Source organism: Neophocaena asiaeorientalis, unplaced genomic scaffold (assembly GCF_003031525.2).
Source record: "Neophocaena asiaeorientalis asiaeorientalis breed wild unplaced genomic scaffold, Neophocaena_asiaeorientalis_V1.1 scaffold198, whole genome shotgun sequence".
Taxonomy (NCBI): Eukaryota; Metazoa; Chordata; class Mammalia; order Artiodactyla; family Phocoenidae; genus Neophocaena; species Neophocaena asiaeorientalis.
Window position 1 is genome coordinate 6,417,207 of NW_020175221.1, and position 13,627 is coordinate 6,430,833.

Here is a 13,627-nt window from a genome sequence, read left to right on the forward strand (position 1 = left end):
CAGTAATCTTTGATGTTTGACTACATTGTTTGTGTTTCAGCAAAAACTCCTATATACCCTGGCCCCCCCCCTTACCTCTTTGGGACAGTTCCTCAGAGCTATCTGAGAGGCTGTCTCCTGGGCTATAGTCCTCAGTAATGTCCCTGAATAAAACATAATTCTCAACTTTTAGGTTGTGTGTTTTTTCAGTTGACACCATGTTTTGAATTTGTTGAGGTTCTCAGTAAGAAATGTCACTATCATGGCCTTCCACGTAAATTTATGAAATTAAAAAAAGTTTTTTTTTAATCCAGGGAATAGGGACTCCTTTTGACTTTCTAACTCCTGACTGATAAATGCTTGGCTGAATTTTTGGTAGAGTTATGAAAAATCTAATGAAAATGTAAGATTTATAATCCAAGGTACACTCTTTTGTTTTCAAATAGTTGAAAGGACTAAAGCATTTGCTTTCTAAAAATAATCTGAACAAATCCATAAAGCATGGTAATACATTCAAGTGTCTGCAAGACAATTTTATAAGAATTTTTTTCAATAAATCTCTGTAACTAATAATTTATTTGGTATTTAACGAAGTGATAAAGTTCATGACAGTATTCTCCTTTGTTTATAAATACAGGATATGATGGGATTTGGAAAATCAACCCAAGTATACTGAAGAAGAAGAGTTACAACTGCACTTAAATAGAGCTTTCATACCCAGGGATTAGCATTTATGTGAGATAATATTGGATTTGTTCTTATGGAAAACCCAAGTTGGCTTGGGTACTGTGGGCATAGGATATAGACTTCTTCCATAGCAAGACAACTCCACTACATTTACTGAGTGCTACTGTGGGCAGTATTCTCATGCAGACTCTCAACCAACTATTAATCAGATAAAATATTGGTTAGTTTCAAAGATCCATTGAAATTAGGGATATAAAGGAAGATATGGCTTTATACCACTAAGTAAGTATTATTGAGTGCCTACTGTGTACCAAGAGCTGTAGTATTACCTTACATTCTTGATTATAAATAAGCAAACTGAAGCTCAGAGAGGTTAAGATTATTTGTTTAAAGCCAGAGTTTGTAGTCAGGTCTAACTCCCAAGGCTGAGTTTTCCTTTCCATCCTATTGCCTCTCATGGGGATGAAACCAGTATTTCCTGTCCTGATAGGATCCTTCTCCCTTTCATTGCACTGGGGGTGAAGCTATGATCTGGGAAGGAATGTCACCCACAGTTACATGGGATGGAGGCGGAAGAGCTCAGACCTCAGCAATGGCCAAAATACCCTATGAATGGGAATTTTAGTTCCCTGACTTACAGGAATTTTGAGAGAACTGGCACTTGTATTACAAGAAGTGCCTTGAGGTTTTCAGACGAAAGGCTCTAGGTGAGTATTAAGTGTGGCTATTAGAGACAGGCATGGAATTTTATATGAAGAAGAGTGCTTACTAATTAAAAGATAGCTTCTCATCTGTAGATTTGTTTTCTAGTTTAATCTCTTATTGGTGCTATAATAAGGGCTAGCAATGTGCCCAAAGGTTTATGACCAAGACTCAAAAGCTAAGTCCTGGATAGACCTATGTGCTTAAAATAATAAAAACAGTAATAGTAATTGTAATAAATCCTGTTTACTCCTTGTCTTTGCTTGGATGGCTTCAGAGTCTCTACAAACTTTAGCCTTTAGTAACTATATTTGTTCATTGGCCTATGACTTATCTGAACATCTGAGAACACGTTAGCAATAATAGGAAATGACAGGACCGCAGAATTAATTAGATATTGTCTTCATTTGGAGCATACCTGTTGGGGAGAAGAGAAAAGCTGAATATATTTTTATGTAGCTTGGATGGCCACAAATCTTCCAACTCCTTTTATCTTCTTAGCCAATCCTGGATCAGCCCTGGAGGTTATTATTATAAAGTTCCCCCCAGGTTAATGTCCCTTTGTCTATTGTTTATTTTTAAATGACCCAGGCAGTGGCTCAGAAAGGAATGCAATTTTCATAAAGCATTTTCCCACATTAAACAATTAAAAATTATTTGGGGGTTGGGGAAGAGAGAGAGAAAGCAAGAGAGGGAACCTGGAGTTTTAGAGAAACTTTTATAGAAATTTCATTGGTATTTTTCTTTTGTGGCTATAAATAGAAAGTCAAGGACATGTCAAGTGCCATGGCCAAGGCCATAGAGTAGATGGGAGCCACTAAATAGGGGTAGATATGGACTGACTGGGTCATGATGTGCAATAGTACATGCCTTGTTAAAAGCCATGTTTTGATATTATTTATTCTGAGACCCTGGCTTCAAAGACTGTCCGTAGATACCATCTGCCAGCCTCTTCCTTCTCCCAGCTGTTTCCACTTTCTCTCCTTATAATTCTAACTTTCATTATTCAAAAAGGCAGACAGAGGGCTCCTCGGTTACCTCCCTAACTCATCCATGCTCTGTTAATTAAGGTAACGATAACTGCTGTAATAAACTCACCCCCAACTGGATACTGGCTTGAACACAATAGACATGTTTTCCCTTGCTGCTGTAAAGTCTAAAACAGATGTCCTGATTGATAAGAGTTCCATCTTCCCAGTAGTGATGCAGGAACCTGAGCAACTTTGTCTTCTGTCTTCACCATCTTCAACGTGTGACTTCCAAAGTCACTCTGGACATGAGCACGCACCCTCTGGATTGGAAAATAACACGGAGGAACACAGGCGGAAGGTTTTTATGTGCCTGGTCTGGGAATGACCAACATCATTCTGTTTTCCATTAGTTGCTAGAATTCGGTCACAAGGTCCCACCTTTGCACGGGAATCTAGAGAATGTAGTGGGTTGCATGTCCAGGAAGAAGAAATGGGATTGTTATCTGACCAGACAGCCTGGCTTAGGCCTTTTCTCTAGCTTTGAATCTGTGGTTCCTTTTCTTTTTATCAGTTCTTCAGAGATTCCTTTACTGTTCCTCTCGTTCTTATGTCCTTTCAGGAGAGAGTACAGTTGACTCTTCTTAATTCACTTTTTTCTTATTTATTAATTTAGTATTTATTTACTTATTAAATTGTGGTATAAAACCATCACCACCATCCATTTCCATAACTTTTTCATCTTGCAAAACCAAAACTGTGTACCCATTAAACAATAACTCCCCCTTCCTCCCTCCTCCCAACCCCTGGCAACCAACATTTTCCTTTCCATCTCTATGAACTGACCTTTTTATCTTAGTACTCTACAAAACCTACCTCAAGATAACAAAGGCCATATATGACAAAATCACAGCAAACATCATTCTCAACGGTGAAAAACTGAAAGCATGGTATTTCCTCTAAGATCAGGAACAAGATAAGGATGTCCACTCTCACCACTATTATTCAACATAGTTTTGGAAGTCCTAGCCACGGCAATCAGAGAAGACAAAGAAATAAAAGGAACCCAAATTGGAAAAGAAGAAGTAAAACTGTCACTGTTTGCAGATGACATGATACTATACATAGAGAATCCTAAAGATGCCACCAGAAAACTACTAAAGCTAATCAATGAATCTGGTAAAGTTGCAGGATACAAAATTAATGCACAGATCTCTTGCATTCTTACAGACTAATGATAAATAATCTGAAAGAGAAATTAAGGAAATACTCCCATTTACCATTGCAACAAAAAGAATAAAATACCTAGGAATAAACCTTTATGCAGAAAAAAGTGGGGGGGTGGGAATGATGGTGTGGTGAATTGGGAGATTGGGATTGACATGTATACACTGATGTGTATAAAATGGATGACTAATAAGAACCTGCTGTATAAAAAGTAAATAAATAAATAAATAATTACACTGAGCCACCACATTGATGACATTATGCTAATTAGATTGGATAAACAGGAATTAGGAAGCACTCCCCCCACCATCACCCCAAATTGGCTTTAGGCCGATGCTTCCCGTTAATCTCCAGATGAAACGTAAGCTTCTGTCTATGGTCTCTCAAACCCTCTGCAAGCTGTCTCACTCCAGTTCTTGGTCCTCAGCCACCATTTAGGTAATACCACTTGCAAAACACTTTTGAACTTGCAGAAGAATTTCTCATATGATGATGTGAATCTCACAAACAATCTGAAAGATATACATCATTCATGCCATTTCACCCATGTGGAAACAGATCCAGGGAGAAAAGTGACCTTTCCCAGGTCACACAGAACATATAGGTTGAAGACTTGGCTCCAGCTGATACAGAATAAAGGCTTAAGTTCAAAGCCTATCACTCCTATGAGTTTCTTAGAGCTGTAAGTTTTTTCCACCTAAACCATCGGTTGCCAGTACTGTCTTCATTTTCATCCTTGCTCTCTTCATTTTTCCCACGGCTCCAACCTTTTACCTCTTCTGTTGTTTCTAGCAAAAACTTAGAGCTCTTTCATGCTCTGCTGTCATATCTTTAAACTCAAGTCTTCACCGAATGGAATGGAATGCCCCTGGAAGGAGTATATGCTGTATGGCTGAAACTTAAATGGTGAAAAGATTTGTTGACTGGTTACTTATTTATTTTTTCCTCTAATGTAGGAAAAGGAATGTGTGCAGAATGTGGAACTATGGGCATTATATAAACAGAAAGATAGATAAATAAAAAATTAATCCACCACTCAGCAAACAGTTTTTGAGTCCCAGCTAGATAAAATTTGTTTGGACTTGTGAACAAGTTAAAGAATGAATGAGAGTCCCTGCTCCCAAGGAACCTTAGAGTAACAAAACAGATAAGGCTAAGGTTTAGATAATGATGATAAAACATGGAAAATGATTGGTGCCAGCAGGAATTACAAAGTTCACAAGTCACTTCAAAAGATGACTAGCAATATATTCAGCTGGAGAAGCTGAAGGTCGAGCTAATGAAGGAAGTGAAAATCTGAACTGGTCTTTACATTCATTAATATCATCCTTAACTTGACCATTAATCTAAGCACTAATCTACTACTGGTCCACTGCTAGATATATGTCAAAGAACATAATACATGCAGTCCCTATCTTCAGGGGGCTCATTATCTAGTAAGGAGGAAAGTCAGGCCACAGTGACTACACTGTAAGTATGTAATGACAGTAGGGATAAATGTTATGAAGGAAAAGTACAAGGTATATAAGAATGTAGAATAGGGAGCTATACAACAGGGTTTGCGCCAAAGGAATAAGATTTTAATATACTGAGAGAGACGGGGTCGAGGGAGACATCTAGGTGGAAAGAGGAAAGCGTGGAACTACACAATAAGACAGTGTAATTTGGGGTGAAGCCAACAGTAGGACAAGTATTAGTACCAGTCCCCAGGAGAGGCTCCTCGAATGTCAGGAATCTGAACTCGATTTGTTAGAAAATGAGGAAACCCATGTAGTTTGAGGCAATCAAGGAGAACGTGTGTGACCCAGACCAGAACGAGGCTACGTGAGGAGGAATGACATAGCCTTTGTTTTTGTATATCAAATCATCCTGGTCTATGTGAGAGGCAAGACAAGACAAAGATCAGCCGCAGAGCAGGTGGACTCATGGTACCTTTCCATGGAAATCCTTTCTGCGGTTCGTGACTGAAAGTCTCGGTCTATTTGCTCATCTCACAGTGAGAAGGGCTAGAAACAGGAGCTTTGAAAGCGGATCAGGAAAGAGGGGAGAGGAATGTATTTTCACATCCATGTAAATCTGCAGATGAAAGGCGAGTGCTTCCCAGCACATCCCAGGGCAGTGCAAGGAACAGCCACGAGGAGTAGTGCTGTTTGTTTTACACCTTGGACAGGACAGAACGGAGACCTTTCTCTGGATCCTGAATGTTTTTCTTTGTCTTCCTCAGGTAGAGCAGTTTGGCTGGGCCCACCTGTCTCTGTTCCACCACAATGGATACAGCAGTTTTGAAGTGGGACTATTTACCCGGTGCAGAGAGGGACACCCCACCAGAGGGAACATCACCAGGTCTCCCTGTACAGTTCTCCCTGAATGTCTTCTTTAGCAAGGTAACACCTGGCACACAGACCCTATCTACTCACTGCATTCCTTACAAACCCAAACCCACTGGTGGGCAGAGTGGTAAGATGGCTGGCCCCCATCCAGACGGTAAACAATAGAGGCAATTATTATGCAGCCATTAATCTTGTCAATTACATATTAACCCAGGCAGTGGGTAAACAGAAGCACAACCACTCCATTTTTTCCCCTCTCTCTCTCTCTGCCTTTCTTTCCCTCAGAAAATAAAAAGTGACTGCGTCCTACCACGTTCTCAACATCATCACTGCTTCCACATTTCCATTTATGGAAACAATCATACCAACATGGGAATTCCTTTAACATGAGTATTGATTTTATCTTTCATTTTTCTGTGATTTCTAATACATACAACACTCCAGTGGGTGCACAGGAAGCTGATTTTTTTTCTCTTTTTTATAAATCTATGGTTCCTTTTCCGCTTTAAGCTCTCCAGTAGAAAGGAACATACTAATATAAAATACCCTGATTAAGTAGTACCATAATCAGTATGCAGGCGTATCACGTTTTGAAATCTCTTTCTAGTACACATGCTTATAAGTAACTATTTCCCATTCATATTCATCTAGGTAGATGCCCGCTAAGACATCCTTGTCCGTTAAAAAACCAATAGCAGTTACCTTTGTGGTTAAAGTTGATTACAGAAAAAAAAAATGAGGAATGGTTCAGGAAGCAATTAAACATAACATTGTTCAACGCAGACCGTGAAGGGGTCAGAGTTTTTCTTCATTGCCTCCAGTCTTCCTTTTTCTCCCTTCAGTGCCCTTGACCTCTCCTTTCCCTCCTCTTTTTCCAAAACCTGTTCTAGGAAATGACCCATATCAGTCATTTATCCCTTTATGTGTATTAGTTAGTCCAGAGATTGCTGAGTCCTGCTATGTTTACCCTGAAAGCCTTATCTTTAATTGTGGAATGAAAGGAATTTCAGGTATCAAATCACAACTCAAAGTTCAAGTTTTCAAGTTCTAGTCACGCAGAGGTCTGAAAAAACAATTTCTCATTGGAAGGAGGGCAGTTTTTAGCAGGCTCCCTTCCCAGACTCCAGAGGTGACCCGCCTTTGTCCTCCCCTCTTTGTGGAGCCACCCTCAGAGGAGAAGGTATGAGGCTGAGGTGAGCAGGACAAATAGCACAGAGAGATTTCTAACATGTTGTTAGAGATAAGGTGTTTGAGACCTATTCCAGTGAGCCCTAATGAATGTCAGTGAATCAAGAATGTGAAAAAGATCTGTAATTGACCCTCTTTGCCCTTGGGATATAGCAGGAAATTCTCCAGGAGGCATCAATGTTCAGGGCAGCCCTGCCACCTCATTTTGTGATGGGGGTGGGGGGTGCGACCTGGAGTGAGATCTTGCTTGCTTAAATTACCACATTGTTTCCAGAGAGTTGGGAACATTTTCGTCTTTCTGAGCATGAACCTGCAAGCTCATTTTCTTAGATTTGGTCGTGCACATAGGGTAATACAGTGTGTTTACTAGAAGAGGGCTAGACTTCATGTTTTGTCTCGGTTCTGCCTCTAGATTAAGGCTAAGGCATTTATTCTGGAGCTCAATTTTGGTAAAATGGAGTTGACTAGTCAATCATTGAGGTTTCTTTTACCTCCAGAAACCTGATGATCTGTGAGATCTCTGAAATAAAATTAATGGGTGCAACTTGATATAATATTATTTAAGCCAAAATGCTTAGGGTCAGAACTCTGGTAAAAGGTTAGAAACCAAGAATGCAAGGGATAGGGGCCATTTTCCATGGATTGTTGCCTCTCAAATTGGAGTGATTCTGAAACAGAAGGGAAGGGGACAGGGCACAACCTTTGAAAGAATGATATAGCCCAAGGACTTGGCATAAACTGATTAGAACAAAATGGGTGCAAGATGGCAGACAAGTCAACTTTCACTAGACCTGGAGCCTCAGTATACGCTCATTGCAATACATCATTTTGTCTCTCACTGAATTCTTTCTGCGATGAGACATCAAGACCCTGAGCTTCAAGTCCTGAAACCAGGTGTGTGATCTCAGTTGGAAGATGGTGGGTTTTGGCCAGGCTTAAATCCTGGCTGCGTGGGTTCAACTCCCAATCTGAGGTGCACGGTTTCAATTCCAGGGTCATGGGAAGAAACAGAAGCTATTGGTGGCAAATCAATACTAATTGCATCACCGATAAGACTGTTCAGGAGATAAAGGGTGGGAAAGAACAGACTGAGTCTGGGAGAGTTAAGGGAGAGGCCAGTTTCTTCTAACAGCAGTGGTTTCTGCTGACAAACAGCACAAGATCTTTGGTGAAATGATTAAACTGAGACATAGGAGAGTTCCCTGAAAAACCAAGTCATAAGTCAGCACCAATCAGATGATCAAGGAGTGTTTATTTTACAACTGACCGACTCTTTGAAAAGTACTCTTAACAGCCTAGCTCTTCAGGTTAAAGGTGTCCACTAAACACTGGATCTCATGAATAAATGGAAGGATCATAGAGAGAAATTTAGAGAAAGCTGATTTCAGGGTTTATAAGGATTTCTGTCTTCAATGTCATCATGGGTACGTTCTTCAGTAGCACATCTGGTTAAAGAATGGTGTCAGTGAAGCCAAGGTCCAGTGTTGAACTCCATGGGCCAGTCATCTCTAATTCAGTAATAATTGACAAAATCTCCTATGTCCTTAGGACTTTGCCAGGAAAGACAGAACGAAGGACAAGATACATTCACAGGCTTGGAGGAATGTAGAATTTAGAAGAGACTGCAAAAACATACTTATAGTGGATAACAGACTTGGAAATCTTTTAACCTTGCAGCTAAAGACTGTGTCACAAGCCCTGATAAGCAAACTCAAGAATGGAAAGAGAGATTGAATGGGTTGGTTGGATCATGGTAAACTCATCATCATTCCAGAGCTTGTGTATTTGAGGGGTGAGGGTGTTTGGTGACATCATTCCATACATGAAGACGCATGCATATTCTAGTTAGAATGTTGAGGGCTATTTCTTTTCTCATTAATAAAGATTTAGTGATGAAATGACTCTAGCAACTGAGTTCAATTTCCTCCAACTTCTAAAATGACCAAATAAAGATGAGAAAGGGATTCGATGACGTATAGGTGACAGAAATCTGTTGATCTGCCAATATTTATTGAAAATCTATTCTGTGGAAGGCTGTATGCCAGCTTTTGGATTTCTTTTATACTCTCTGCTCTTATAATCCTATGAGATTTTTTGATCCATGTGTTTCGATGCTCAGAAAGGCTCTGCCCAGGGCCTGTAGCAGAGAGTTGTATTGGCTCTTCGAGCATAACCTGCTTTTAGAAGTCAGATGATTAATGGGTACTTGCAGCCCCTCTCAGTGCCCCCTTGCCTGCAGGCAGGCCTGTTCCTTTTGCAGACCTGGAGTGGTGTACACTCACTGAACGTGAAATACGCCAGCGTTGTTCTGTGGTTAACAACTTCAGAAGGTGTAAATGTATTTGGGATTTCTCCTGCTCTTCCCTGCTTAGTCCCAGTGAGTTTTCTTCCCTTTCATCTTTATAGGCGAACACTTGTAAAAAAAGATAAAAAAAGAAAATCCTTGTATTTTACAGTCAGTTTAAAAATTATTAAATTAATAGATTAGCAAATTCTTTCTTAAAACATTATGACCAAGTTGCATTTATTCCAAGAATTCGAATTTATTGTACATAAATTACCACATTAACCAAATGAAGGAGGAAACCCCATATGATCATATGAATAAATGTGGGAAAACTTGACAAAAAAACAGCATCCATTCTTGATATAAACTCTTTAGGAAACTAGAAATAGAAGGGAAGCCCTTAATATGACAAACAGTGTGTACAAAAACTTAAGGCAAACATCATGCTTTGTGGGGAAACATTGAGTGATTCGGGTCAGGCTCCTCAGAAGTAGAGATGGAGAAGGGGACTCTTAAGGGAGAGTTTTCTGGTGAAACCTGTCAGAAAGGGAAGGAAATAGGATAGGGCAGGGGAAAAGGTTAGGTAAAGATGTGTTTTCAGCTAAAGCTAACCTAAGCTAGTGAACAGGGAACTCTGAAACACGAATAGCACCACAGAGTTATGCTACGTTGAGGTAAGGAGGCAGGTCTTTTCGGTATCCCATATTTGTTAGTGGTTGGCTGCAGCCCCCTGCAGGGCAAGGCATAACCTCCCACATATTCGTGTCCAAGTGGCGGCCGCTGGTCAAGGGCAATTCGTGTCCAAGTCCACTGGTCAAGGGCAATTCTCAGGAGCACAGTGCAGCTGTGAGCCGACAGCAGCCCTTCCCCCTCCAGCAAGTGGGTGAGGGTGCACTCGCCCAGTTAACGGGGTCAGTGTGGAGCACCAACAGAGTGTACTAGATTGACTTTTTTATATTAAAGCTAATTTCATTCACCTAAAGCTAGGAAAACCTTCATTTTAACCATTTCTGGGGTTCTGCCTGTTTTATACTCCAAGGTTTGATCTAGTATCATTTTCCTTCTTTCTATCTGTAGAACTTCCCTAAACATTTTCAGTAGTGTAGGTCTGCTGGTAACAAATTTTGTTTTTATATGTTTAAAAGAGTTTTCCTCTTTCATTTTTGAAATCAGTTTTCACTGGGCATAAATTCTGGGTTAATAGTTCCCCCCCACCCCAGTATTTTAAAGCTATCTGTCTTCTGGCTTGTATAGTTTCAGACAAGAAGCCTACAGTCATTCTTATCTTTGTTCCTCTGTATGTAATGTTTCCTTTTTCTTTGACTGTCTTCAAAATTTTCTCTTTATTTTTAATCCACTTGACTGTGATGGTTCTAGATGAGTGTGGGTGGTGTGGCTTTTGTTTTCCTCTCTTTCTTCTCCTCCTCCTTCTTCTTCTTTACTTTGTTATTTAATCTGTTTTTTTGTTGGGGAGGGGGAATCCTCTGAGCTTCTTAGACCTGTGGCTTACTATATTTCATGATCTGAGGGGAAATTCTCAGCCTTTATACCTTACACATGTTAGACCCATAGTTCTGATGGCTCTGTTTAATTTTTGCTTTTCTTCACTGTTTTTTTGTTTTAGTTTGGGTAGTTAAAAATTCTTTCTATTGAAGTATAATTGACATACATTATATTAGCTTCAGGTGTACAACATAATGGTTTGATATTTGTATATATTGTGAAATGATGACCACAATAATCTAGTTAGCATCTGCCACCACACGTTGTTACAGAGTGTTGCATTTTCTTGTGATGAGAATTTGTAAGGTCTACTTTCTTCACAACTTTCAGTGCAAACAGTATTATTCTTTTTTCTTTTTTTTTTAAATTGAAGTATAGTTGATTGATGATGTTGTGTTAGTTTCAAGTATACAGCAAAGTGATTCATATATATATATACTTTTCCAGATTGTTTTCCATTATAGGTTATTACAAGATATTGTGTAGAGTTCCCTGTGCTATACACTAGGTCCTTCTTGGTTACCTATTTTATATACAGTAATGTGTACGTGTTAATTCCAAACTCCTAATTTATCCCTCCCCCCCACCCCTGCTATCCCCTTTGGTAACCATAAGTTTGTTTTCTATGTCTGTGAGTCTACTTCTGTTTTGTAAATAATTTCATTTGTATCATTTTTTAGATCCCACATATAAGTGAGATTATATGATATTTGTCTTTCTCTGTCTGACTTACTTCACTTAGTATGATAATCTCTAGACCCATCCATGTTGCTGCAAATGGCATTACTTCCTTCTTTATTATGGCTGAGTAATATTCCATTGTATATACGTACCACTTCTTCTTTATCCATTCCTCTGTTGAGGGACATTTAGGTTGCCTCCATGTCTTGGTATTGTAAATAGTGCTGCAACGAACATTGGGGTGCATGTATCTTTTCGAATTGTGGTTTTCTCTGGATATATGCCCAGGAGTAGGATTGCTGGATCATATGGTAGCTCTATTTTTAGTTGTGTTTTTTTTTTTTGCAGTACGCGGGCCTCTCACTGTTGTGGCCTCTCCCATTGTGGAGCACAGGCTCCAGACGCGCAGGCTCAGTGGCCATGGCTCACGGGCCCAGCCGCTCTGTGGCACATTGGATCTTCCCAGACCGGGGCACGAACCCATGTCCCCTGCATTGGCAGGCGGACTCTCAACCACTGCGCCACCAGGGAAGCCCGTATTTCTAGTTTTCTAAGGAACCTCCATACTGTTCTCCATAGTGGCTGTACCAATTTACATTCCCAACAGTGTAGGAGGGTTCCCTTTTCTCCACACTCTATCCAGCATTTGCTATTTGTAGACTTTTTGATGATGGCCATCCTGACCAGTGTGAGGCGATACCTTGTTGTAGTTTTGATTTGCAATTCTCTAATAATTAGTGATATTGATTATCTATTGATGTGCCTTTTGGCCATCTGTATGTCTTCTTTGGAGAAATGTCTGTTTAGATATTCTGCCCATTTTTGGATTGTGTTATTTGTTTTTTTGATATTGAGCTACATGAACTGATTGTATATTTTGGAGATTAATTCCTTTTCGGTTGCTTCGTTTGCAAATATTTTCTCCCATTCTGTAGGTTGTCTTTTTGTTTTGTTTGTGGTTTCCTTTGCTGTGCAAAAGCTTTTAAATTTAATTAGGCCCCATTTGTTTATTTTTGTTTTTATTTCCATTACTCTAGGAGATGGATCCAAAAAAATATTGCTGTGATTTTTGTCAAGGAGTGTTCTTCCTATGTTTTCCTCTAGGAGTTTTATAGTGTCTGGCCTTACATTTAGGTCTCTAATCCATTTTGAGCTTACTTTTGTGTGTGTTGTTAGGGAGTGTTCTAATTTCATTCTTTTACATGTAGCTGTCCAGTTTTCCCAGCACCACTTATTGAACAGACTGTCTTTTCTGCATTGTATATTCTTGCCTCCTTTGCTATAGATTAATTGACCATAAGGCCGTGGGTTTATTTATGGGCTTTCTATCCCCTTATATTGATCTATATTTCTGTTTTTGTGCCAGTACCATACTACAAAAAGTATTATTAATTACAACTGACACGCTGTCTGTTTTATATCTGTGAGCGTGTTTTTTCTTTTTTTTTAAGATTTCACATATAAGAGAGATCATATATTTGCCTTTCTCTGTCTGACTTCCTTCAGTTAGCATAATGCCCTTATGTTTCAACCAAATTGTTGCAAATGGCAAGATATCATTTTTTTTTTTTAAGATTTTGTGTGTGGGGGCTTCCCTCATGGTGCAGTGGTTAAGAATCCACCTGGCGATGCAGGGGACACGGGTTCGAGCCCTGGACCGGGAATATCCCACATGCCTTGGAGCAACTAAGCCCGAGCACCACAACTACTGAACCTGCGCTGCCCACGACACAGCTACTGAAGCCTGCGCACTGCAACAAAGAGTAGCCCCCGCTCGCTGCAACTAGAGAAAGCCCACAGGCAGCAACGAAGACCTAACGCAGCCAAAATTAAAATAAAATAAAATAAAAAATATTGTGTGTGTGTGAGTGTGTGTGTACCATTTTTCAAGTCTTTGTTGAGTTTGTTACAATATTGCTTCTGTTTTATTTTTTGGTTTTTGGCCCCGAGACATGTGGGATCTTAGTTCCCCAGCCAGGGATCAAACCCACACCCCCTGCATTGGAAGGCAAAGTCTTAACCACTGGACTGCCAGGGAAGTCCCCTAGATGTCATTCTTTTTTAATGGCTGAATA

At 39.8% G+C, this 13,627-nt stretch overlaps 1 long non-coding RNA gene across 1 annotated transcript in view; it reads left to right on the top strand.

Moving 5' to 3' along the window:
• Positions 1-13,159, top strand: part of LOC112413385 (uncharacterized) — a 70,373-nt gene extending 57,214 nt beyond the window's left edge. Inside the window, exons 4-5 of the long non-coding RNA XR_003005960.1 lie at positions 5,788-5,947; positions 13,127-13,159. This is a non-coding gene — a long non-coding RNA (uncharacterized LOC112413385). The remainder of the gene's footprint in view (positions 1-5,787; positions 5,948-13,126) is intronic.
• The last annotated feature ends 468 nt before the right edge of the window (positions 13,160-13,627 follow it).